The sequence below is a fragment of the Antechinus flavipes genome, chromosome 2 (assembly GCF_016432865.1).
Source record: "Antechinus flavipes isolate AdamAnt ecotype Samford, QLD, Australia chromosome 2, AdamAnt_v2, whole genome shotgun sequence".
Taxonomy (NCBI): domain Eukaryota; kingdom Metazoa; phylum Chordata; class Mammalia; order Dasyuromorphia; family Dasyuridae; genus Antechinus; species Antechinus flavipes.
The window spans coordinates 311,036,616-311,060,110 of NC_067399.1; the positions used below are offsets into that span (position 1 = coordinate 311,036,616).

Sequence of the window (23,495 nt, forward strand, 5' to 3'; positions counted from 1 at the left end):
CCTTAAATTAAGTAATCTGGTCCCTTAGTTAAATAGCAATACTTCAACCTGTCCCTCACCCCCAAAGCATTCTAATATTTATCTACCCACCCAATTTCCAATCAATTCAAGGAACTCCTAATCTTTAAGTAAATCAGAATCTTGATATCATGCATTCTACTTGCTCTGAGCTATGGATCCCATCTCTCATACCTTTGTTCCTTTGCACTGACTCAATAGGGTAAACTGGGAAACTATAGAGTTTTTATCTACAGATATTTTCAGTATGACTTACAGAATAGATTCTACTTGAAATGTGGGTGGCCTTTTAGCATGATGTAGTAGATTGGGTGCTGGGCTTGGAGTTAAGAAGGACATAGTTCAAATCCTGCCTTCAGATACTGTGTAACTCTGAAGCAAACACTTAATTTCTCTTTGTCTCAGTTTCTTCAGATTGGATTCAAAGGCCCAAAGGTCCCTTTTAGCTCTAAATCTACAATTCGCGCTAAAGAACATATAATAAGTCATTTTATCTTAGCAGTTAATGTGTGTATATATAGAAACCCTAAATCATATAAAAGCTGCTTCGTCTTTTATAATGTTGCAAACTACCACATCCAAAGTATGTTTAAAATATATACAGACACATTCATTATAGTCTTAGTGGAGTTATTGCAGTAGTAGAAATTGTGCCTTCTTCCACTTTCAAACTGAATTTGAATTTATTGTTTTATGTCTAATTACAACTTTCACATCCAAAAAAATTATCCCAGACATTCTTAAGAAAAACATGTTGTTATGTGGTGACTCAAGGCAATTCCAATAGACTTGGGATCAAAAATGCCATGTGTAGCCAAAGAGAGAACTATGGAGACTGAATATGGATCAAAGTATGGTATTTTCATCTCTTTTTTGTTGTTTGTTTGGTTTTTTTTTTCTTTCTTGTGTTTTTTTCTCTTTTGATCTGATTTTTCTTGTACAACATGACAAATATGGAAATATGTTTAAAAGAATTGCACATATTTAACCTAAAAAAAGGGAAGAAAAGAAAAACAGGCTGTTTTTCCCAACCCCAAGTGAAACCTAGAATGAATTACTCTAAGTGATGTTAAGATGGGGACTTGTAATATTGTGTTTTTTTATCTTCATTTCTCCCAGAGTGGTATCCCTTGGCCTCATTCCTGATAAAACCTGCCTTAGTTGAAGACAGCACAACTGTCTTCCAACATATTCCTAAACATTTATCTCAGGCCCCAATTATCCAAGATTTACAATTATTTCACCTTTAAAATTAGTATCCTTCCCTGCAATATTTGTACTGTTCAGGCAAGGAAATCTTACTGAGGCTTTTACTTGTCGTACTTTGTTTGAAAATTCCCATAGAATCTAAGGCTCAGCTTTTAATCTGGAAAAATCTGGTTTCTCCAAAGACACATAGATATACCCTCTAGCATCTTAGGTCAGTGAAGGTCTTGATGTAAATGAAACATTTAAAAATGAATTATTTTCCAGGACAGTTATTTTTGAGCTCAGATGACTCGGTGCTATCTGGTGACACGCAGGTTGCTATAAATCAATGCAATTTCCATAACAACATATGGCTAAGTTATGAATGTTGAACATGTTCAGCAAGTAGAGTAATCTTGACTAAGTTCCATTTTTAAATTAGGTTCACAGCTGATGGAGGGAATGTTGTGTAGTTTATAAGAGAGACTGACATTCAGCAAAATGAAAAATGTTTGAAAATCCTACAAGTAGATTTGAAGTTCTAAGTGTAGAAAGAAACCACAAAGATGTTGAGTTGTATTTTCCACATTAGTAATACTTAAGCAATTTTTCATTTTTGAACAATGTCAATAATTAACAAATAGAACATGCTCTCTTTTAATCACCAGACTATTAGAAATCTATTAAGCTTCTAGCTTGAAACAAGTGAGCTACAACATTGACATTAATACCTCATGTCAGTTTTGTTATAGCTAGAGAGGAACATCATAATATTTCCTTGTTTCTGTTTGTAATTACCAATCAACCCAAACCCATGTGTTTTAAAATCCAGATTGATTATAAAGGACAGGCAAAAAGAAACCAGATTCATAAGGAGGTTTAAAAATAGGCCTCTAGTGTAGATGACACATTTTGCTGTCATGGGCAAGGTTTAATAAGTCTCTGCTATCTATAATCTAAGGATCATTACCATTACCAAGAATCTAAGTCATATCAAAAATGTAATGGAACTACTTCTATAGAGTAAAACAGAGAAGTTACATGTTTGTAGAATTGGTTCATAAAAGATGTTATTTCAAGATGTTCCTTTTTCTCCATATTATGTTAAGATATAGAACCTGAGAGATGGATGACTTAAAAGACTTTAGGTTGCTAGAACAACTGAAGCCTGCTTTTACAAAATTAGTTTGTATTGAATAATTTCACTTAATACTCCTAATTCTATAAGATCACCTGTGCAAGTATGATAAAGGATGGAAGAACCAGGGCCCATTCTTTAGACTCTTAGCTAAAACATTTTCTTTTAATTTAAAATGAAGAAATTATTATTGGAAATCCTATCTGTTCAGAGGTTAATCTGCCTCCATTTTCTTTTTCTTTTTTCTTGAAAAATAAGGTCATGATTTTGAAGTGCTACATGAGAAACTGAAGGGGTGAGAAGTGAGAAGAGCACTGCATTTGTAGTCAAAGGATCTGGTTTCAAATATTTCTACTTAGTAGCTATGTGACCTTGGGCAAATAAATTTTCCTCCCATGGTCTCAGTTTCCCCATGTGCCAAATAAAGTTGTTGGACTCAGTAGTTTATAGGGCCCATCCAATTGTGATCTAATAAGCCACAGAGAGTGTTTTCTTCTTATTCTTTAAGTTATTAATAAACTAAAATCTTTAATGTGGAGGGGGAATTAAACTGTCCTAAGACTTTTGGAACACTATCTTCCAAGATTAAAGAATCAAAAGAGAAAAAAATGTTTTATAAAATGACCACCTGACCATGAAAATGATGTTGAAGAACAATGAAACTTTTTTTGGAGCATGTCTTTTTTTTTTTTTTTTTTAATTTTTTATTTAATAATTACTTTATATTGACACTCGTTTCTGTTCCGATTTTTTTTCCCCTCCTTCCCTCCACCCCCTCCCCTAGATGGCAAGCAGTCCTTTATATGTTGGATATGTTGCAGTATATCCTAGATACAATATATGTTTGCAGAACCGAACAGTTCTCTTGTTGCTTAGGGAGAATTGGATTCAGAAGGTATAAATAATCCGGGAAGAAAAACAAAAATGCAGATAGTTTACATTCGTTTCCCAGTGTTCTTTCTTTGGGTGTAGCTGCTTTTGTCCGTCATTTATCAATTGAAACTCAGGTCTCTTTGTCAAAGAAATCCACTTCCATCAAAATATGTCCTCATACAACATCGTTGTGGAAGTGTATAATGATCTCCTGGTTCTGCTCATTTCACTTAGCATCAGTTCATGTAAGTCTCGCCAGTCCTCTCTGTATTCATCCTGCTGGTCATTTCTTACAGAACAATAATATTCCATAACATTCATATACCACAATTTACCCAGCCATTCTCCAATTGATGGGCATCCATTCATTTTCCAGTTTCTAGCCACTACAAACAGGGCTGCTACAAACATTTTGGCACATACAGGTCCCTTTCCCTTCTTTAGTATCTCTTTGGGATATAAGCCCAATAGAAACACTGCTGGATCAAAGGGTATGCACAATTTGATAATTTTTTGGGCATAATTCCAGATTGCTCTCCAGAATGGTTGGATTCGTTCACAACTCCACCAACAATGCATTAGTGTCCCAGTTTTCCCGCATCCCCTCCAACATTCATCATTATTTTTTCCTGTCATCTTAGCCAATCTGACAGGTGTGTAGTGGTATCTCAGAGTTGTCTTAATTTGCATTTCTCTGATCAATAATGATTTGGAACACTCTTTCATCTGAGTGGTAATAGTTTCAATCTCATTCTCTGAAAATTGTCTGTTCATATCCTTTGACCATTTATCAATTGGAGAATGGCTTGATTTCTTATAAATTTGAGTCAGTTCTCTATATATTTTGGAAATGAGGCCTTTATCAGAACCTTTAACTGTGAAGATGTTTTCCCAGTTTGTTGCTTCCCTTCTAATCTTGTTTGCATTAGTTTTATTTGTACAAAGGCTTTTTAATTTGATGTAATCAAAATTTTCTATTTTGTGATCAGTAATGGTCTCTAGTTCATCTTTGGTCACAAATTTCTTTCTCCTCCACAAGTCTGAGAGATAAACTATTCTATGTTCCTCTAATTTATTTATAATCTCGTTCTTTATGCCTAGGTCATGGACCCATTTTGATCTTATCTTGGTATATGGTGTTAAGTGTGGGTCCATGCCTAATTTCTGCCATACTAATTTCCACTTATCCCAGCAGTTTTTATCAAATAATGAATTCTTTTCCCAGAAGTTAGGGGCTTTGGGTTTGTCAAACACTAGATTGCTATAGTTGACTATTCTGTCTTGTGAACCTAGCCTTTTCCACTGATCCACTAATCTATTTCTTAGCCAATACCAAATGGTTTTGGTGACTGCTGCTTTATAATATAATTTTAGATCAGGTACAGCTAGGCCACCTTCATTTGATTTTTTTTTCATTAATTCCCTTGAGATTCTCGACTTTTTATTGTTCCATATGAATTTTGTTGTTATTTTTTCTAGATCATTAAAATATTTTCTTGGAAGTCTGATTGGTATAGCACTAAATAAATAGATTAGTTTAGGGAGTATTGTCATCTTTATTATGTTCGCTCGGCCGATCCAAGAGCACTTAATATTTTTCCAATTATTTAAGTCTGACTTTATTTGTGTGGAGACTTTTTTATAATTTTGCTCATATAATTCCTGACTTTCCTTTGGTAGATAGATTCCCAAATATTTTATGGTATCAACAGTTATTCTGAATGGAATTTCTCTTTGTATCTCTTGCTGTTGGGTTTTGTTGGTGATGTATAAAAATGCTGAGGATTTATGGGGATTTATTTTGTAGCCAGCTACTTTGCTAAAATTATGAATTATTTCCAATAGCTTTTTGGTAGAATCTCTGGGGTTCTCTAGGTATACCATCATATCATCTGCAAAGAGTGATAGTTTGGTTTCCTCATTGCCTACTCTAATTCCTTTAATATCTTTCTCGACTCTTATTGCCGAGGCTAGTGTTTCTAATATGATATTAAATAATAATGGTGATAGTGGGCAACCTTGCTTCACTCCAGATCTTACTGGGAAAGGTTCCATTTTTTCCCCATTGCATATGATGCTTACTGATGGTTTTAAATATATGCTCCTGACTATTTTAAGGAAAAGTCCATTTATTCCTATGCTCTCAAGTGTTTTTATTAGGAATGGATGTTGGATTTTATCAAATGCTTTTTCTGCATCTATTGAGATGATCATATGGTTTTTGTTTGTTTGGTTATTGATATAGTCAATTATGCTAATAGTTTTCCTAATATTGAACCAGCCCTGCATTCCTGGTATAAATCCTACTTGGTCATAGTGTATTATCCTGGTGACGATTTTCTGTAATCTTTTTGCTAATATTTTATTTAAGATTTTAGCATCAATATTCATTAGGGAGATTGGTCTATAATTTTCTTTCTCTGTTTTCAGCCTACCTGGTTTAGGTATCAGTACCATGTCTGTGTCATAAAAGGAGTTTGGTAGGACTTCTTCACTCCCTATTTTTTCAAATAGTTTATATAGCATTGGAGTTAATTGTTCTTTAAATGTTTGGTAGAATTCACATGTAAATCCATCTGGTCCTGGGGATTTTTTCTTAGGGAGTTGATTGATAGTTTGTTCTATTTCTTTTTCTGAGATGGGACTGTTTAGGATATTTACTTCTTCCTCTGTTAGTTTGGGCAAGCTATATTTTTGGAGGTATTTTTCTATTTCTTTTAAGTTGTCGAAATTATTGGCATAAAGTTGGGCAAAGTAACTCCTAATTATTGCTCTAATTTCCTCTTCGTTAGTGGTGAGTTCTCCCTTTTCATTTTTAAGACTAACAATTTGATTTTCCTCTTTCATTTTTTTAATCAGATTTACTAAGGGTTTGTCTATTTTGTTGGTTTTTTCATAGAACCAACTCTTAGTTTTATTAATTAATTCAATAGTTTTTTTACTTTCAGTTTTATTGATCTCTCCTTTTATTTTTAGAATTTCAAGTTTAGTGTTTGACTGGGGGTTTTTAATTTGTTCCTTTTCTAGCATTTTTAATTGCAAACCCAATTCATTGACCTTCTCTTTCTCTATTTTATACAAATAGGCCTCTAGAGATATGAAATTTCCCCTTATTACCGCTTTGGCTGCATCCCATACATTTTGGTATGATGTCTCATTATTATCGTTTTCTTGGGTGAAGTTATTAATTATGTCTATGATTTGCTGTTTCACCCAATCATTCTTTAGTATGAGATTATTTAGTTTCCAATTTTTTTTGGTCTACTTCCCCCTGGTTTTTTGTTGAATGTAATTTTCATTGCATTGTGGTCTGAAAAGGATGCATTTACTATTTCTGCCTTACTGCATTTGAGTTTGAGGTTTTTATGTCCTAATATATGGTCAATTTTTGTATAGGTTCCATGAACTGCTGAAAAGAAAGTGTATTCCTTTCTGTCTCCATTACATTTTCTCCAGAGATCTATCATATCTAACTTTTCTAATATTCTATTTACCTCTTTGACTTCTTTCTTATTTATTTTGTGGTTTGATTTATCTAATTCTGAGAGTGCAAGGTTAAGATCTTCCACTATTATAGTTTTACTGTCTATTTCTTCTTGCAGCTCTCTTAATTTCTCTTTTAAGAATTTAGATGCTACACCACTTGGTGCATATATGTTTAATATAGATAGTGCTTCATTATCCATGCTACCCTTTAGCAATATATAGTGCCCTTCCTTATCTCTTTTAATTAGATCAATTTTTGCTTTAGCTTGATCTGAGATCAGGATGGCTACCCCTGCTTTTTTGACTTCACCTGAAGCATAGTAGATTTTGCTCCAACCTTTTACCTTTAACCTGCATGTATCTCCCCGCTTCAGGTGTGTTTCCTGTAAACAACATATTGTAGGATTCTGGCTTTTAATCCATTCTGCTAACCGCTTCCTCTTTATGGGGGAGTTTACCCCGTTCACATTTATGGTTAGAATGACCAATTCTGTATTACTTGCCATCTTGTTAACCCCGGTTTATGCTTTTCTCCCTTCTTTCCCCTTTCCCCCCTTCCCAGTATTAAGCTTGTGAGCACCACTTGCTTCTCACAGCTCTCCCTTTTTAGTATCCCTCCCCCCACCTTAGAGTTCCTCCCCCTATCTTACCCCTTTCCCTCCCAGTTTCCGTATTCCCTTCCGCTTAGCTTATTCCTTCCCTTTTCACTTTTCCCTTCTCACTTTTCAATGAGGTGGGAGAAGTTTCACCATAGATTGAATATATCTTAAGATTTTTCACTTAAAGCCAATTCTGAAGGCAGTAAGATACCCACTATATTCATCCCCCTCCCTTCTTTCTCTCAGATATAATAGGTTTCCTATTCTTCTTCATGAGATGTACTACCCCCACTTTACCCTTTTTCTGGTACAATGTCCTTTCCACATCAATTTCTAGAACAAGGTATACATGTAATCTTTATACATCTATATAGTCGAAATATAGTTCCCAAGATTAATCTTTACCTTTTTAGAATTCTCTTGAGTTCTATATTTGTAGATCAAACTTTTTGTTAAGTTCTGGCTTTTTCATCAGAAATAGATGAAATTCGCTTACTTCGTTGAATGTCCATCTTCTTCCCTGGAAAAAGATGCTCATTCTCGCTGGGTAAGTTATTTTTGGTTGCATACCAAGTTCCTTAGCCTTTCGGAATATCATATTCTAGGCCCTTCGATCCTTTAATGTGGATGCTGCCAGATCCTGGGTGATCCTTATTATGGCTCCTTGATACTTGAATTGGGTTTTTCTAGCCGCTTGCAATATTTTTTCCTTCATCTGAGGGTTCTGGCATTTGGCCACTATATTCCTTGGTGTTTTGATTTTAGGATCCCTTTCAGTGGGTGATCGATGAATCCTTTCAATGTTTATTTTTTCCTCTGTTCCTATGACTTCTGGGCAGTTCTCTTTGATAATTTCCTGGAAGACAGTATCCAGGCTCTTTTTTTCATCATTCTTTTCTGGAAGTCCAATGATTCTCAGATTGTCTCTCCTGGATCTGTTTTCCAGGTCTGTTGTCTTCCCCAGAAGGTATTTCACATCCTTTTCCATTGTTTGATTTTTTTGGATTTGCTTGACTGATTCTTCTTGTCTCCTCGAGTCATTCAATTCCACTTGTTCAATTCTGATTTTCAGTGAAGTATTTTCTTCACTCATTTTTTAAAATCTTTTTCTAATTGTCCAATTGAGTTCTTTTGTTCTGTGGAATTTTTTTCCATTTCGCCAATTTTGTTTTCCAGTTCACCAATCCTATTTTTCAGGGATTTTACTTCTTTATCCACTCTCTCTTTAACTGACTTCTCCAGGCTCTTTTACCAAGCCTCCCTCTCCTTTTCCCAAGCTTCCCTCTCCTTTTGCCAAGCCTCACTCTGCTTTCCCCATTTTTCTTCTAGCTCCCTTGTGAGAGCCTTTTTAATCACTTCTATGAGGTTCATCTGTGCTGAGGAACAGACGATCTCCTCCTTTGGGGATTCACCTGGGGACTGCCTGTTTTTAGTCTTCTCAGGATTTAGAGTCTGCTCTCTATCTGTATAGAAGCTGTCAAGGGTTAAAGTCCTCTTCAGCTTCTTGCTCATTCTGTCTATTAATCAGAGACAAACTACCAAAGAAAAACAGAAAAAACTGGAGTCTTTCTTTGGGGGGGGGGGGGGGGGCTGGGTGTGTTATCGAGCTTCCTCTACAGACTGCAAGGGGCAGCAGTGAGGCACTAGCAGGACTGTGTGCGCCTGTGCTCTGAGATCCCAGAGCGTGCTGAGTCACTGTGGGGGGGGAAGGGGGGAGCGGCCAGGTCTCGAGAGACTCCAGCTGTTTGGGGTTGTATTCTTCAGCCCCGGTGTTTTTAGCTTCTCTGCTGGGCTGCTGACTTGCTGCCGGAGCAAAGTATCTAATCCTGTAGCAAAGCTCTCCCCGCAGAGACGGCTGCGATCACTCCCCACCCCCTCTCAGCTCTGCTCCCGTGCTCTCCCTGCCGCTGCCCTCAGCCTGCGCCCGATCTAAAACCATCCCAGCCCTCCAGTAAAGACAGACCTTTCTTGGCGAATCTCAAGGATGGCTTCTCTTGGTAACTATATGTGGGTTTTTTTTCAGTCAAGCATTAATTCAGAGGCTTGTAATGAAATGGATAGTGAGAGAAAGCGTGGAGCTTATGCAGCTGTGAGCCTCCTCTCCTCCATCTTAACCGGAAGTCCCAGAATATGTAGTTTAATAAAATAATAAAATCAACTCAGAATTATAAAAGAAGTTGGAATGCAATTTATCATTGGAATATAGCAATGAGAAAAGAGTGCATTTTCTCATAAAATAAGAGATCCCTCCCCAAAAAATGGAGAATAGTACTATATGTTTAAAAAAAAAATGCAGCTGTATGCATGCCCCACAACCTGAGAGTGGAAGCAAGAGTAGAGTGTATTAAAGGAGATTAAAGAAGAAAGGAATAAAAATGGCTGTGCTCTATATACTACAACCTGTTGGAATCCTTACAAAGTGTAAAGTCATTAGAGTTGATAGAGACAATAACCCTAGGTAACCTTAGGGAGCCACGGGTAACCCTAGAGAACTTCTAAATTTAGTTCTCTATACCATTAATTTTTTAAATTTTTGACAAAGATGCACTGGCTCCAGCAGACAGGTTTTATAACCCATCACAAGGGCAGTGTCCAGTGTGAGCAGCTTCACTATCTTTAGATAATCGCCAGGTGATGTGGAGAGATCCAGAAAGTGGTGAAGGGAAGGGACCAGATAGGCTAGCTGCTTGGGGGAGAGGGTTTGCTTGTATTTCTACAGATGGAGAAGGAATCAGATGGGTGCCAACAAGCCATATTCTCTTTGTCCATCAGAGAGAAACAGAAAAGGAGAAAAACCTCAAAACAAAGGAGAAGATTTAAGAAACATCTGACACTGAAAGAGTATAGCTGACAATGAGACTGTTAAAAGAACTTGAAAATCTTCAGGAATCATTGGATTCCCTAACACAAGATGAGACTCTTTCAATTCTTGAAAACCAGCAAGAATCATTGAATTTCTTGAGATGAAAAATTATTGATGAGACTATTGCAGTACTTCAGAGCTTACAGGAACTATTGGATTCCTGGCATATGAACTAATGGACAATGGATTTCTTTTGGACTATTTCTAGGATTTATGGACATGTATAGATTCTCATGTTGATTCATGTTATTTGTTACATTACTACTAGCCTGTGTTATATTGCTATGTGCTTATGTATTTTATGTAATTATGTGTAATGCTTCCCATATTGATGGATTTATATACACCTTGTTTCATACCTGTTTCAAGTGAGCCCCTTTAGAAACCCACTAATTTGATTTGATTTCCTATTTCCTTTGGTGTTTTCATCTCCCTTCCTGAGATATCAGGGAGGGCGTGACCACCTTCTTTTTATGGTGTTTTCACTCCTTTTTTGAGCAGTCAGGAAAGGTGTGATCACCTTTTTTGGGGGTTCTCACCTCTGTGAGAAGTCAGGGAGGTCATGACCACCTTATGTTCTAAAACAAAAGAAAGCAGGAGATGTTGGAATCCTTACAAAGTGTAAAGTCATTAGAGTTGATACAGGCAATAATTATCTAATTTAGCATGGTTCAGTATGATTGATCTGATCTTACAAGGAGATGTTATGGGCTAGAAGAAACAAGGTACTAAGTGGAACTTATAGAAACAATGCTTGAGTTCACACCTTTAGAGAGCTCATATAAGCAAGAAGCTCTTAGGGCCAGAGAGCACTCTGGGAGGAAACCCATAATCCCACTCTCAGAGGAGATCATATATATAAGAAGCAGACAGAAGCCCAATCAGTAGTTCAGCTGAAAAGATTGAGAGGGGAGCGTCAAATGAGTTCAGCCAGAAGCCCTTGGAGGCAAGAGAGATTCATTCCATCTTCCACCTTTGTGCTGGCTGGAAGCTGAAGAAAGCAGAGGCAAAGGACAACTGGAAGAGCTCTTGGAACCAAGCAGAAAGATAGGCCTCCGAGGAAAAACTCACCGAGCTATTTTGGAGGAAGCAATAAAAGATCTGAACTTTTATCAGCTGGCTGTATTTGGAGTGATTATTATTTGAATTGAAACTAAGGCTGCCTCCAGAAAACCTCCCCAAGAAACCTGCTCCCAGAGAGAACCTTTATATTTTAAAGAAGAAAAACACCACAACAACCTACTTGGCCAGATATGAGATGTGTGATATTTTCCTAAAAATTATCAAAGTTGGTTTATAAGTAAGATGGGAAAGGGAGCCTTCACTCTACTAGAAGCCCGAACCTACTAAAAAACAAAACATTTGATAAATTCTATATTTCTGAGGCAAAAATCCATCTCTCATTTAAAAAAAAGTTCCTATTATAAATATAATTGACATAGACCTAAGTTTAGTTAACAAAGTAGAGCAAATTGGTTTGGGAAAAACAAGTATGACAGAAGGAACAGAGACTAAGATTCAAGCAATATTTTTTAGTTCTGTCTATCATTTAATAACTATATGATCTTGGGCAAATAATTCTCTCTGGGTCTCAATTTCTTTTTCAACCTACAAAATGAGATCAGCGTATGTGATTTCTAAGGTTTCTCACACTTCTGTTATTCATACCTTTAAATTCGGTGTAGTGGGGGCCTAAGGAAAAAGTGGACTATGTAATTTTAGATTTTTAAATAGTTAAGAAAAAGAATATTAGGCAAAGCCAGACTAGACTTTAGGAAAAACACATGACTTTGGGACTTTAAAAAGTGAAAACCACTCAGGAGGGAATGAGTCTCCAGATTCAAATTTGGACAAGACAGGAAAAAAAATTAACCCAAGGATAAAATATGTCATATTGAGCTGTTTTCTGAGTATTTCATTATTTTTTATACTTTATATACTTAAAAATATTATATTGTTATTATAGTATTCATCTCATAAATTGAAAATAATGACTTTGGAAAACAAAGCAGAAAAAAAGTGGAGTTTAAAAAAAAAGTATCACCATAATGGTAGATTAGAAAAATGATATTCACATATTACAGAAGTATTTAGCAAGGTATTTGAAAAAATCTAACAATGTCTTTATAGATAAAATTGAAAGCTGTAGTATAGATGTTATTACCAGATTCATATAGTGCTAGTTAATGGATCTTTGCCAATCTAATAGAGGAGGTTATTTTAAGGCTAAGGAAGCTTTTTCTGTTCAATTTTTTGTTAGTTACAGAGATGAATGCATAGGTATTATCCTTGGTGAAATGAGTGGTTTACACCAAACTGGAATGAATAGCTGATCTACTTGTTGGCAAAATCGGGACTTAAAAATAGTCTCAGTGGACGAATTCTAATAATATGTATTTCATCACGATAAAGTATAATGTCTTAAATCTTAGTTCAAAAATAACTGATTTGGTATAGGAAGGAGAAAACATGGATAGACCCTAATTTATATGAAAAAGACCAGTGACTTTTAGCAGACTTCAAATTTTTTTTTTAATTTTATTTTATTTAATAATAACTTTGTATTGACAGAATCCATGCCAGGATAATTTTTACACGACATTATCCCTTGCAATCACTTATGTTTCGTTTTTTCCCCTCCCTCTCTCCCCCCCCCCCCAGGATGGCAAGCAGTCCTATATATGTTAAATATGTTGCAGTATATCCTAGATACAATACATATTTGCAGAACCGAACAGTTCTCTTGTTGCACAGGGAGAATTGGATTCAGAAGGTAAAAATAACTCGGGAAGAAAATCAAAAATGCAAATAGTTCACATTCCTTTCCCAGTATTCCTTCTTTGGGTGTAGCTGTTTCTGTCCATCATTTCTCCAATGAAACTCAGTTAAGTCTCTTTGTCAGAGAAATCCACTTCCATCAGAATACATCCTCATACAATATCGTTGTCGAAGTGTATAATGATCTCCTGGTTCTGCTCATCTCACTTAGCATCAGTCCATGTAGGTCTCTCCAAGCCTCTCTGTATTCATCCTGCTGGTCACTCCTTACAGAGCAATAATATTCCATAACATTCATATACCACAATTTACCCAGCCATTCTCCAATTGATGGGCATCCATTCATTTTCCAGTTTCTAGCCACTACAAACAGGGCTGCTACAAACATTTTGGCACATACAGGTCCCCTTCCCTTTTTTAGTATCTCTTTGGGGTATAAGCCCAATAGAAACACTGCTGGATCAAAGGGTATGCACAGTTTGATAACTTTTTGGGCATAATTCCAGATCGCTCTCCAGAATGGCTGGATTCGTTCACAACTCCATCAACAATGCATCAGTGTCCCCGTTTTCCCGCATCCCCTCCAACATTCATCATTATTTTTTCCTGTCATCTTAGCCAATCTGACAGGTGTGTAGTGATATCTCAGAGTTGTCTTAATTTGCATTTCTCTGATCAATAGTGATTTGGAACACTCTTTCATGTGAGTGGTAATAGTTTCAATTTCTTCATCTGAAAATTGTCTGTTCATATCCTTTGACCATTTATCAATTGGAGAATGGCTTGATTTTTTATAAATTTGAGTCAGTTCTCTATATATTTTGGAAATGAGGCCTTTATCGGAACCTTTAATTGTAAAGATGTTTTCCCAGTTTGTTACTTCCCTACTAATCTTGTTTGCATTCGTTCTATTTGTACAAAGGCTTTTTAATTTGATATAATCAAAATTTTCTATTTTGTGATTGGTAATGGTCTCTAGTTCATCTTTGGTCACAAATTTCTTTCTCCTCCACAAGAGCAGACTTCAAATTTAACATTAATCTTTTTAAATTTTTTAACATCTTTTTAAATGTTGAGTTTCAAATTTTCTCCCTTCCTCTAGCTTATATTTTGTCCAATGAGAAGGAAAACAATATAATATCCATTAGAAACATGAACTCACACAAAACATATTTCTATAATAGCCATGTTGCAAAAAAGAAGCAATTTATTATTTATTTATTATTTTTATAAGGTGAGAAAATTATATTTCATTTTGCACTTTGAAAGTGGAATACAATTTTCATTATGTGTCCTTCCAAGTTATCTTGAATCATTGTGTTGATCAGAGTCATAAGTCTTTTATTGTTAATCACAATTATAATTTTACTTTACTGTGTTCAATGATCTCTTATTTCTGCTCACCTCACTTTCCATTAGTTTATATAAGTCTTCCCAGGTTTTTCTGAAACCATTCTGCTCATCATTTCCTATAGCATAATAATGTTCTATCACAGTAACATACTACAACTTTTTAGTTATTCTCCAATTACTGGGCAGCTCCTTAATTTCCAATTCTTCGCTATCACAACTATAGTATAAAGATCCTATAAATATTTACTTCCAAAGTGGTGTAAATTGCTTTCCTGGTCTGTACTCTGATCTTTATCTAAGAAGACCAAGTACAAGTACTAGCACTTCTCTTGGTCAAGGAACTATAAGTAAGTCTATGTGCTAGGGTTCTTCTCTACTTTGGAACAGTGAGTAAGAGCCCTGCTCTCAGGACCCCTATTTCCTTGTGACCAACCACAAGCTCTTCTCTCTACTCTGGAAGTGCAAGCTAGAAATATGAGCAGTCAACACCAGCTATACCAAAGCTTGTAAAGATCCTCTTTAATCTCTTTCTGACTGCTTGTCAGACCCCCTTTCTAGAGCTGACAGCTCCTGGAGCTGTTGCTAGAGTTGTTACTTGGCCTCCAAGGCCTATAATTGGGGCTTCCATTGTATGCACTATAGCGTTACAGGTCTTAAAAGACTAGAAAGATAATGACCAGAATGAGGGAGGTTACACTTCTACTATGCCCTTAGTGAGACTATATTTAAACTAAAATATTGTGTTTAGTATTAGGGCACTGTATGTTAAAAGGAATGTTGATGGATTGGACTATGTTGCCGAGGAAGCAGCCAGGGTGATAGCTTGTGGGGGGAAAAAATTTTTAAGGATGGAGAAAGTCTTCAAGTATCTAAAATGCTGTAATATGGGGAAAGAATCACATTTCTATTGTTGAACCCATAGGCCAGAGGCAAATTTGAAATGTAAAAGTTGCAGAGAGACAAGTCTTGGCTCCATATGAGGAAAACCTTTTGAACAATCTGTTTCTGTCTTAAAAATAAAATAGGATGAGATAGTCTCAACAGATCATTTTAACTCTGAGACCTTTGGTTGCAGAGATCTATTGTAATCTTAATTCCATGTAATTTCAGATTCCTACTAACATTGTATTTGAAAACAATCACTATATTTCTATTGATAGAATAGTAGCTACTAGAATAGCTGAGCAATTTTGGCAACCCACTTTGTTATGTTGTTGGTGTTGTAAGAAGCCAGTGAAACATTTGATCCAACCAGACTGCTCATGTAGTAAAGGGTGAGCAGGAAATGAGTGTTCAAGTCTCTCTTAGTTCATGAGTTAGAGCCAGCCTCTTGCTGTTTACTCCCATGGTAATCACCATAGCAAAAATGATCAGATTTCTAGAAACCTGTTTTGATTCTGAATTGGGACCAAGGACCACAATGACCAAGAGCATAATGCAATATTGTACTAAGTTAACTAGCTTAGTAGGCAAGACTTATCTGAATGTTCATATTATGAACTGAAATAAAAAGCTGAATCTAACACAATATTTTCCCTTTCTGTCTACCAATAACAGAAACATCTCATAGTTTCTCTTTAGGCAGGATGAATTGTGTTTTTACACTACATATAGTCATTCCCTTGTTGTCATAGCTGTTTCAAATAGAACCAAATATTGAAATACTAGTAATTTACTAACTAGTAAAAAAAAAAAAAAAGAATACTATTAATTTGATTCACAAGGCTGTGCCTTTCTAACCTACATTTTTTAGTTCATATCTACATAAAAATTCTACTTATTTTTAATGGATGGTATTCTGAATAAAATCACAGAAAAATTATTGCTTTCCTGTTCAATAAGCCACCCTCTATACTAAAACTTCATAAACTGTGGGTAATAACCCCATATGGGATCATGTAACTGAATGTGGGGTGGGTCACAAATTATAATTTATTACCAGTAAAGATTTGATTTGTATATATATTTTATATATCTATATACCTTCTTAGGCAGAAGGGTTGTGAGTGGAAAAAGTTCAAGAAGTCCTGCTTTATACCTAGAATATATATTTCTTTATCTAGTGTCCTCTTTTTCATTGTACTTCAAGTCCATCTCAGATACTACTCTAAAAGTTAAACCTTATTTGATCTGCTCAGTCCTTCTTCCACATATCTTCCAAAACACTTTCTTCATTTCTTCCACTTTTATTGTCTTCATCAGCTGTAGATTGTTCCATAACTTTTACTCTTATCAAATCCCAACCTCACATACCCCAAAGAGATACTAAAAAAGGGAAGGGGACCTGTATGTGCCAAAATGTTTGTGGCAGCCCTGTTTGTAGTGGCTAGAAACTGGAAAATGAATGGATGCCCATCAATTGGAGAATGGCTGGGTAAATTGTGGTATATGAATGTTATGGAATATTATTGCTCTGTAAGGAATGACCAGCAGGATGAATACAGAGAGGCTTGGAGAGACCTACATGGACTGATGCTAAGTGAGATGAGCAGAACCAGGAGATCATTATACACTTCGACAACGATATTGTATGAGGATGTATTCTGATGGAAGTGGATTTCTCTGACAAAGAGACTTAACTGAGTTTCATTGGAGAAATGATGGACAGAAACAGCTACACCCAAAGAAGGAACACTGGGAAATGAATGTGAACTATTTGCATTTTTGATTTTCTTCCCGAGTTATTTTTACCTTCTGAATCCAATTCTCCCTGTGCAACAGGAGAACTGTTCGGTTCTGCAAATATGTATTGTATCTAGGATATACTGCAACATATTTAACATATATAGGACTGCTTGCCATCCTGGGGGGGGGAGGGAGGAGGGAGGGAGGGGAAAAAACGAAACATAAGTGATTGCAAGGGATAATGTCGTGTAAAAATTATCCTGGCATGGATTCTGTCAATACAAAGTTACTATTAAATAAAATAAAATTTAAAAAAAAAAATCCCAACCTCACCTTATTTTCTTAATTCTTATTAAATGACTTTATCCAAGAAAATATAGGTATGAAGGTGAACTTGAACATCCTTCTTCACACCTTAAAACCATTGTAGGTCTTTATTTAGCTTCTAATTCCTGTTGCCTCTGCTAAAAAGTGGCATTTCTTCCTGCTAAAGCTATCCTTTCTATGAGCTTCTGATCCTATTCCATCCCCTCTCTTCCAAAATCTTGTTCCATTGATCACACTCTTTCTTGCATCACCAGTTGCTCTACCATCAACTTATTCCTATGCTTCTATAAACACTATCAAGCTTCCACCTCCTTCAAAACAAAAAACAAATACCTCCTTCAAAATTAAAAAAAAAATACTTTGTACCTCTCTCATTTGCTGATCATGTATTAATTTATCTTCTATTTTGTGTCTGTCTTCCTTCCCCAACTAGAGTTTAAGTTTCTTGATGGGAAAAATCATATCTTATTCACCTTTGCTTTTCATTCATCTATAGTATGGTATCTTCAATGTGTAGTAACGAACTTAAATGCTGAATTGAATCATGTGTCAAATTTTATCATTCTCCACTTTTGATTAATTGGATAGTTTGCCACATTTGGAAAAAATGGTTTATTTTGTAGACAAAAATGAATCATATATGTGAAGAAGTGCTGAAAATGGCTTTTGTAGTTCATCAAAGCAAAACATGCACCAACATAGTTTGTCATCCATATATACATATCTGTAGTACATACCAAAACATCTGTAACTACATTTCATAGCTTTTAACTGAATTATAACAAGAAGGTTTGGGTTTGGGGGTTTGTTAGGGTTTTATTTTGGTAATACACATATGGGGTCCATCTGAGAATAGTGAATTAATTTGGTAATTTTATTGTATGGAAATTCCCACACTGTATTATAAAGTGCTTAATATCAGACAGCCATAATGTGCCTTGCTTTTAAGAGTTGGAACTAAAAATTGTCTATATGGAAAAATTTTCTGTGTTGTGAAGTTTGGGCCTATCAACTAATCAAAAAGCATTTATTAAAGATCCTACATGTGTATGATGCTGAAGACTGTACTATATAACTAAGATAATACACTGATGAAAAACTTTCTCTCAATAGCATGTTCTATACTAATGAAAACATTTGTATACATGTATTTGTGGAACCTCTCTCTTCCATATCATGATTCACTGGGTTCATTCTGCCACAGTATTTCAAGAACAGTGGATATGCCTGCATGCTGCATCAAATTATTGCACCATGAATTTATCAAATAAAGATTAAGATTGATAGCAGTACTCTCATTCAAAATAACATACATTGGAAGAAATTTTAGGTCTTTGAAAAATCTTTTGCTCTTTCAAGGATTGTATAAATAAATTAAACTAATTGGTTTAAAATAATTTAGTGATTATACATTATTGGAGTCCACCATCCCCAAAGGAGTGACTCAGACCTATTTAACTCTCTTTAGGCCACAAGTAGTTCCAGACCATTGTAGCTTAGATAGCCTCTCATAGTGCCAGTTTGAAAATGATTGAATCCGGTGAGGGGAAAAGTGTTTATTAAGTGCTTGCTATGTATCAAGCACTGTTCCAAGTGCTAGGATACAAATAGGAAATGAAGATGATAATTTCTTCTTTCTCAAAGATCTCATATTTTAAGAGCTAATGATAATACATATAATGGGTTTTAGCTGCAAGTCAAATGGAAAGGTCTTGTGATTCTTTGGTATAGTAGCAAAGCACAATGACAGTGCATCTTATTTAATGCCATTTCAATTGAGAAAATCTTACTGGTTTCTATTGTCATAGCATTTACAAATGCTTAGAAATTTCTTTTCCAAATCTTCAATAGCTATAATTACTAAGAAGATAGAGGTTGACTCATCTGAAGAGGAAGCTGCTAGGTTGCATCTTCACATAGATTGCTTCCCTGGAGTAGGGTTAGGGAGGCCAGACTGAAAACAAAGCCAGTGGTCTGTGGGTGCTGTATTACCAAGACTCTTGAGTTTACCTACCTGTTGGTTAATGAAGAGTATTGGTAGATGGAATTGCTTCTCTGCAAAGATCATTCCTCTTGATAATGTCTATAAGGGTGAAGAGGGAGGTGGAAGTGCCATTCCCAAGGTTTTTGGACTCCTGGGCTACCTCCACAAGAGCTCAGGGTAATGGTCAATGGGATTTGACCCAACAGGCAAATGCTACTTCTTTTTTCTCTCTCGGTGTCTTGTTGCTCCCCAAGGTGCTGGGTTGGTTTGCCTGCCTCTTTGATGGAAGGTAACACTGGTGATCATAGGTCCCTTTCCCACAAATGCTTCCCTCTGATTTCTTCAGAGGCTAGTAGTCTGGGAGGTCTTGCTGTTCTCAGGGCTCTCTGGATCACCTGCCAATTAGGGGCACTTGTTAAAAACCATAAAATAGAAATTAGCCTTTAACAAGGCAGAATAATTTTCTCCTTTAAATGAGATTCAGCTTACTGATAAGATGCTTCATTTACCACATACTTGCATTAGTAGCATGAGTTGCAGTGATTTTTTAAAAACTAAGATGAAAAAATACTAAATTATTTACCCATCATTATATTTTTAGGACATCTCCATATGTAGAACTACATATGTGTAGTTGTGTGTGACTAATTATTAAGGTCACATATTTTAATCCACTTGACATACATTGCACTCTTGCTCACTGGAAAGGAATATGAAAGGGGAAAAAAATGAAGCTACTATTCTAAGTACCTTTTTATCTTTTTAAACTAAATTAATTTTTTTGATTTTGATTTTCAAAATATATGCATAGATAATTTTCAACATCCACTCTTATAAAACCTTGTTCCAAATTTTTCTTCCTCCCTTCTCCCCATCCCTTCCCTTAAATAGCTAGTAATCCAATATATATATTACATGTACAATTCTTCTATACATAGTTCCACAATTATCATGTTGCACAAGAAAAATAAGATCAAAATAAAAAAAAAAAGAGAAAGAAAACAAAATGCAAGCAAACCACAAAAAAGGTGAAAATACTATGTTGTGATCCACACTCATTCCTCACAGTTCTCTTTCTGAATGCAGATGGCTCTCTGCATCACAAATCTATTGGAATTGGCCTGAATCACCTCATTGTTGAAAAGAGACACGTCAATCAGAATTGCTCATTGCATAGTCTTATTGTTGTGTACAAAGTTTTCCTGGTTCTACTCACTACACTTAACATCAGATCATATAAGTCTCTCCAGGCCTTCCTGAAATCAGCCTACTGATCCTTTCTTTTAGAACAATAATATTCTATAATATTTATATACCATAATTTATTCAGCCATTCTCCAACTGATGGACATCTATTCAGTTTCCAGTTCCTTGCCACAACAAAAAGGGAGTAGGACCTTTTTAAAGGAGAATGACAATGCAGTATGCTTATCATAGGAAAGATAAGATATTTGTAATATTAGTAGCAAATACTGGAATCTGGGAAGCAGAATAAATTTAGGCTTGTAGCAGTATAGAATTTGATTTTCTTCCTTCAGGAAAACTGCATTCATTCAACAACTATATATATTAACATCCCTTAAAATTTTATAATACCTATATTGAGGCATTAATTTAAAGCATTTGTGGATCATCTATTATGTGTGTTTGTATAAAGGTAGTGATGGAAAGAGTCAGAATTTCTTTGAATAATCATATATTTACATGTATTTCAGAAAAAGGGGATCAAACTAGAAGTTTATTGAGGTTTTAAAATGAAGCATTAGGAAGCAAAGTCACAGTGAATGACCACTTCTCTAAATAGAGAAAAAGATTAATAAAGAGTTGCCCCTCAGCTGTCATTAGGACTAGATTTATTGACTACTTAAGAGAAGGAGTGACTAAACAGTTGTCTGATGACTGTTGAATTTGTTTCTATTAGTAAGTATAAGTGCCCAGAGGATCGAAGGAAAGTCCAGAAGGAATTTATCTCATTATAAAATCTAACAAGATTAATAGTGGGGTGGATGTGACCCTATCTCCAAACCTAAGCTAACATTTGGAACTTGTTAAATGTGTAAAGGAATCTCTATAAAATCTATAAAGTCCAGGATTTTGGTTCCATTATTGTTTTGAGAGGAGAGGGGTTGTTCAGTCTTTTGTCTCTTGCCTTCATTGGGTGATGGGTCATTGTTCATCATAGTAGGATGGTGAAATAATAAAGACAGAGATTGTTATTCCACACATTCTGTCACCATCACCTGTCATCTCACTATCTTTAATCTAGTTTTTTCATAGGTGAACTGCACTTGTGAACAAGATTTCACTTCTGAGCTGCAAAGATATTAGGTCTTTGATTTGGAACCAGAAAAGTTCAGAGTGATCACTTAGTCTAATCTTCATTTTATAGATTAAAAAACAAGGGCATTGACTATAAGGGACTTGTTCAATATTACATGGTTAGCTATGTTGTTGGGCTAGAATTGTGACCCTCTAAATCCTTCTCTCCTTGATGGACTAAAGGGTTTTTATATGTTGCTTAACAGAGTTACACCTGGGGTCCAAATTTATGCTTACTATATAAACTAAGGTCTATTCCAGAGAGCAACTGAATATTTGTCTTTTGGTCTGTGATATGGGCTGAACCTTTAAAAGTCTGAGAGAAAATAGCTATTGCTTTATGTCCCTAGAAATTCTAACATTGTAGAAATCTGACCTGCTATCTTTGTTTTTTTTTTTTTTAATTCAATAGTGATTTTATTTTTCTAATTACATGTGTTCATTTCAGTTCATTTCAATTCAGTGTTCATTTTTATAAGATTTTGATTTCTACATTTTTTCTCCCTCTCTTCCTTACCTTCCCCTTTCCCAAGACAGCAAGAAATTTGATATAGATTATAAATGTATAATCATTTTAAACATATTTCCATAATAGTCACTTTGTGAAAGAAAAATCAGAACATAGGGGAAAAATCATGAAAAAGACAAAAACAAACAAGGTGAAAATAGTATACTTCCATCTTCATTTAGTCACTATAGTTCTCTCTGAATGTAGATGGCATTTTCCATCTCAAGTATATTGGAATTGTCTTGGATCAGTGTATTGCTGAGAAGAGCCTTTTCTATCATACTTGATCATCACATAATCTTGCTATTATTCTGTTCTCCTGGTACTGCTCACTTCACTGTTATATTCATATACCATAACTTATTCAGCCAGACCCCAATTGATGGGCATTTTCTTACCACTACAAAAACACAACTCCCCCTCCCAAAAAAACACAAAACTTCTACAAACATCTTTGCACATTTGGGTCTTTTCCCTTCTTATGATCTCTTTGGAATACAGACCCAGTAGTGACACTCAAAGAGTATATACAGTTTTATAGCTCTTTGGGAATAGTTACAAATTGTTCTCCAGAATGGACCTACTATTTTTGTAAAGCCTGACTCCCACAGGTAACTAGAATATACATCTTAAATTTCAACTTAGGGAAAAGCATTTACCAAAGCTATATTTTTATTAAGGAAACTTAAGAAAAGAAAGATTTCAGATAAATTCCATAACAATAGAGGTATAGCTGAAGTTAATTTTATTTTTCTTCAGTCATATCAAACTCCCTCTTATACAAAAAATAAATTGGTGTAACTATAATTATTTTAATTGTTTTTTTAAGTTTGTTTATAAATTAAGTTTTAGAACTTGTGTGTGTGTGTGTGTGTGTGTGTGTGTGTGTGTGTGAGTTTAGTCTCTTTGCACATAGTCCCCTTGGAAAGCTTTATGTGATGCTATTTAAAATGTTTCTAGAAGTTCTCTTTGAAATTGCATATTCTGTTCATTGTGTTGTATTCATTCATTTTTTCAGTCATGTCTGACTCTTTGTGACCCCATTTGGAGTTTTCCTGGCAAAGATAGTAGAGTAGTTTGCAGCTTTCTTTTCCAACTTATTCAATTTCTTAATTTTTTTTAAAGAGTCAAATGTCATTTTGAAACAAATGAGTGGAATAAGGTGGGTGATCAATCTGAATAACACTGATTTTGGTCAAAAAGAAGACATTAACTATTAAATAATGTCATTTTTTCTTTTTCCTCCATGAAACATTCAGTGTCAATAATATGTTAAATGCTGAATGCAACAAAATATAGCACAGTTCCACATTTTATTCCATGAATTCTATAATTCTATAACATACACAATAATATAGTGATATAAATGAAAATAATATAAAAAAATTGTTGAACTCTGAATAACTGTAATGACCAATTCTGGCCTTGGAGAACTG

General features: G+C 35.2%; 1 protein-coding gene across 1 annotated transcript in view; it reads left to right on the plus strand.

Annotated features, from left to right (window-relative positions):
* Window positions 1–23,495, plus strand: part of CEP128 (centrosomal protein 128) — a 547,917-nt gene that overhangs the window by 512,353 nt on the left and 12,069 nt on the right. The window lies entirely within an intron of this gene.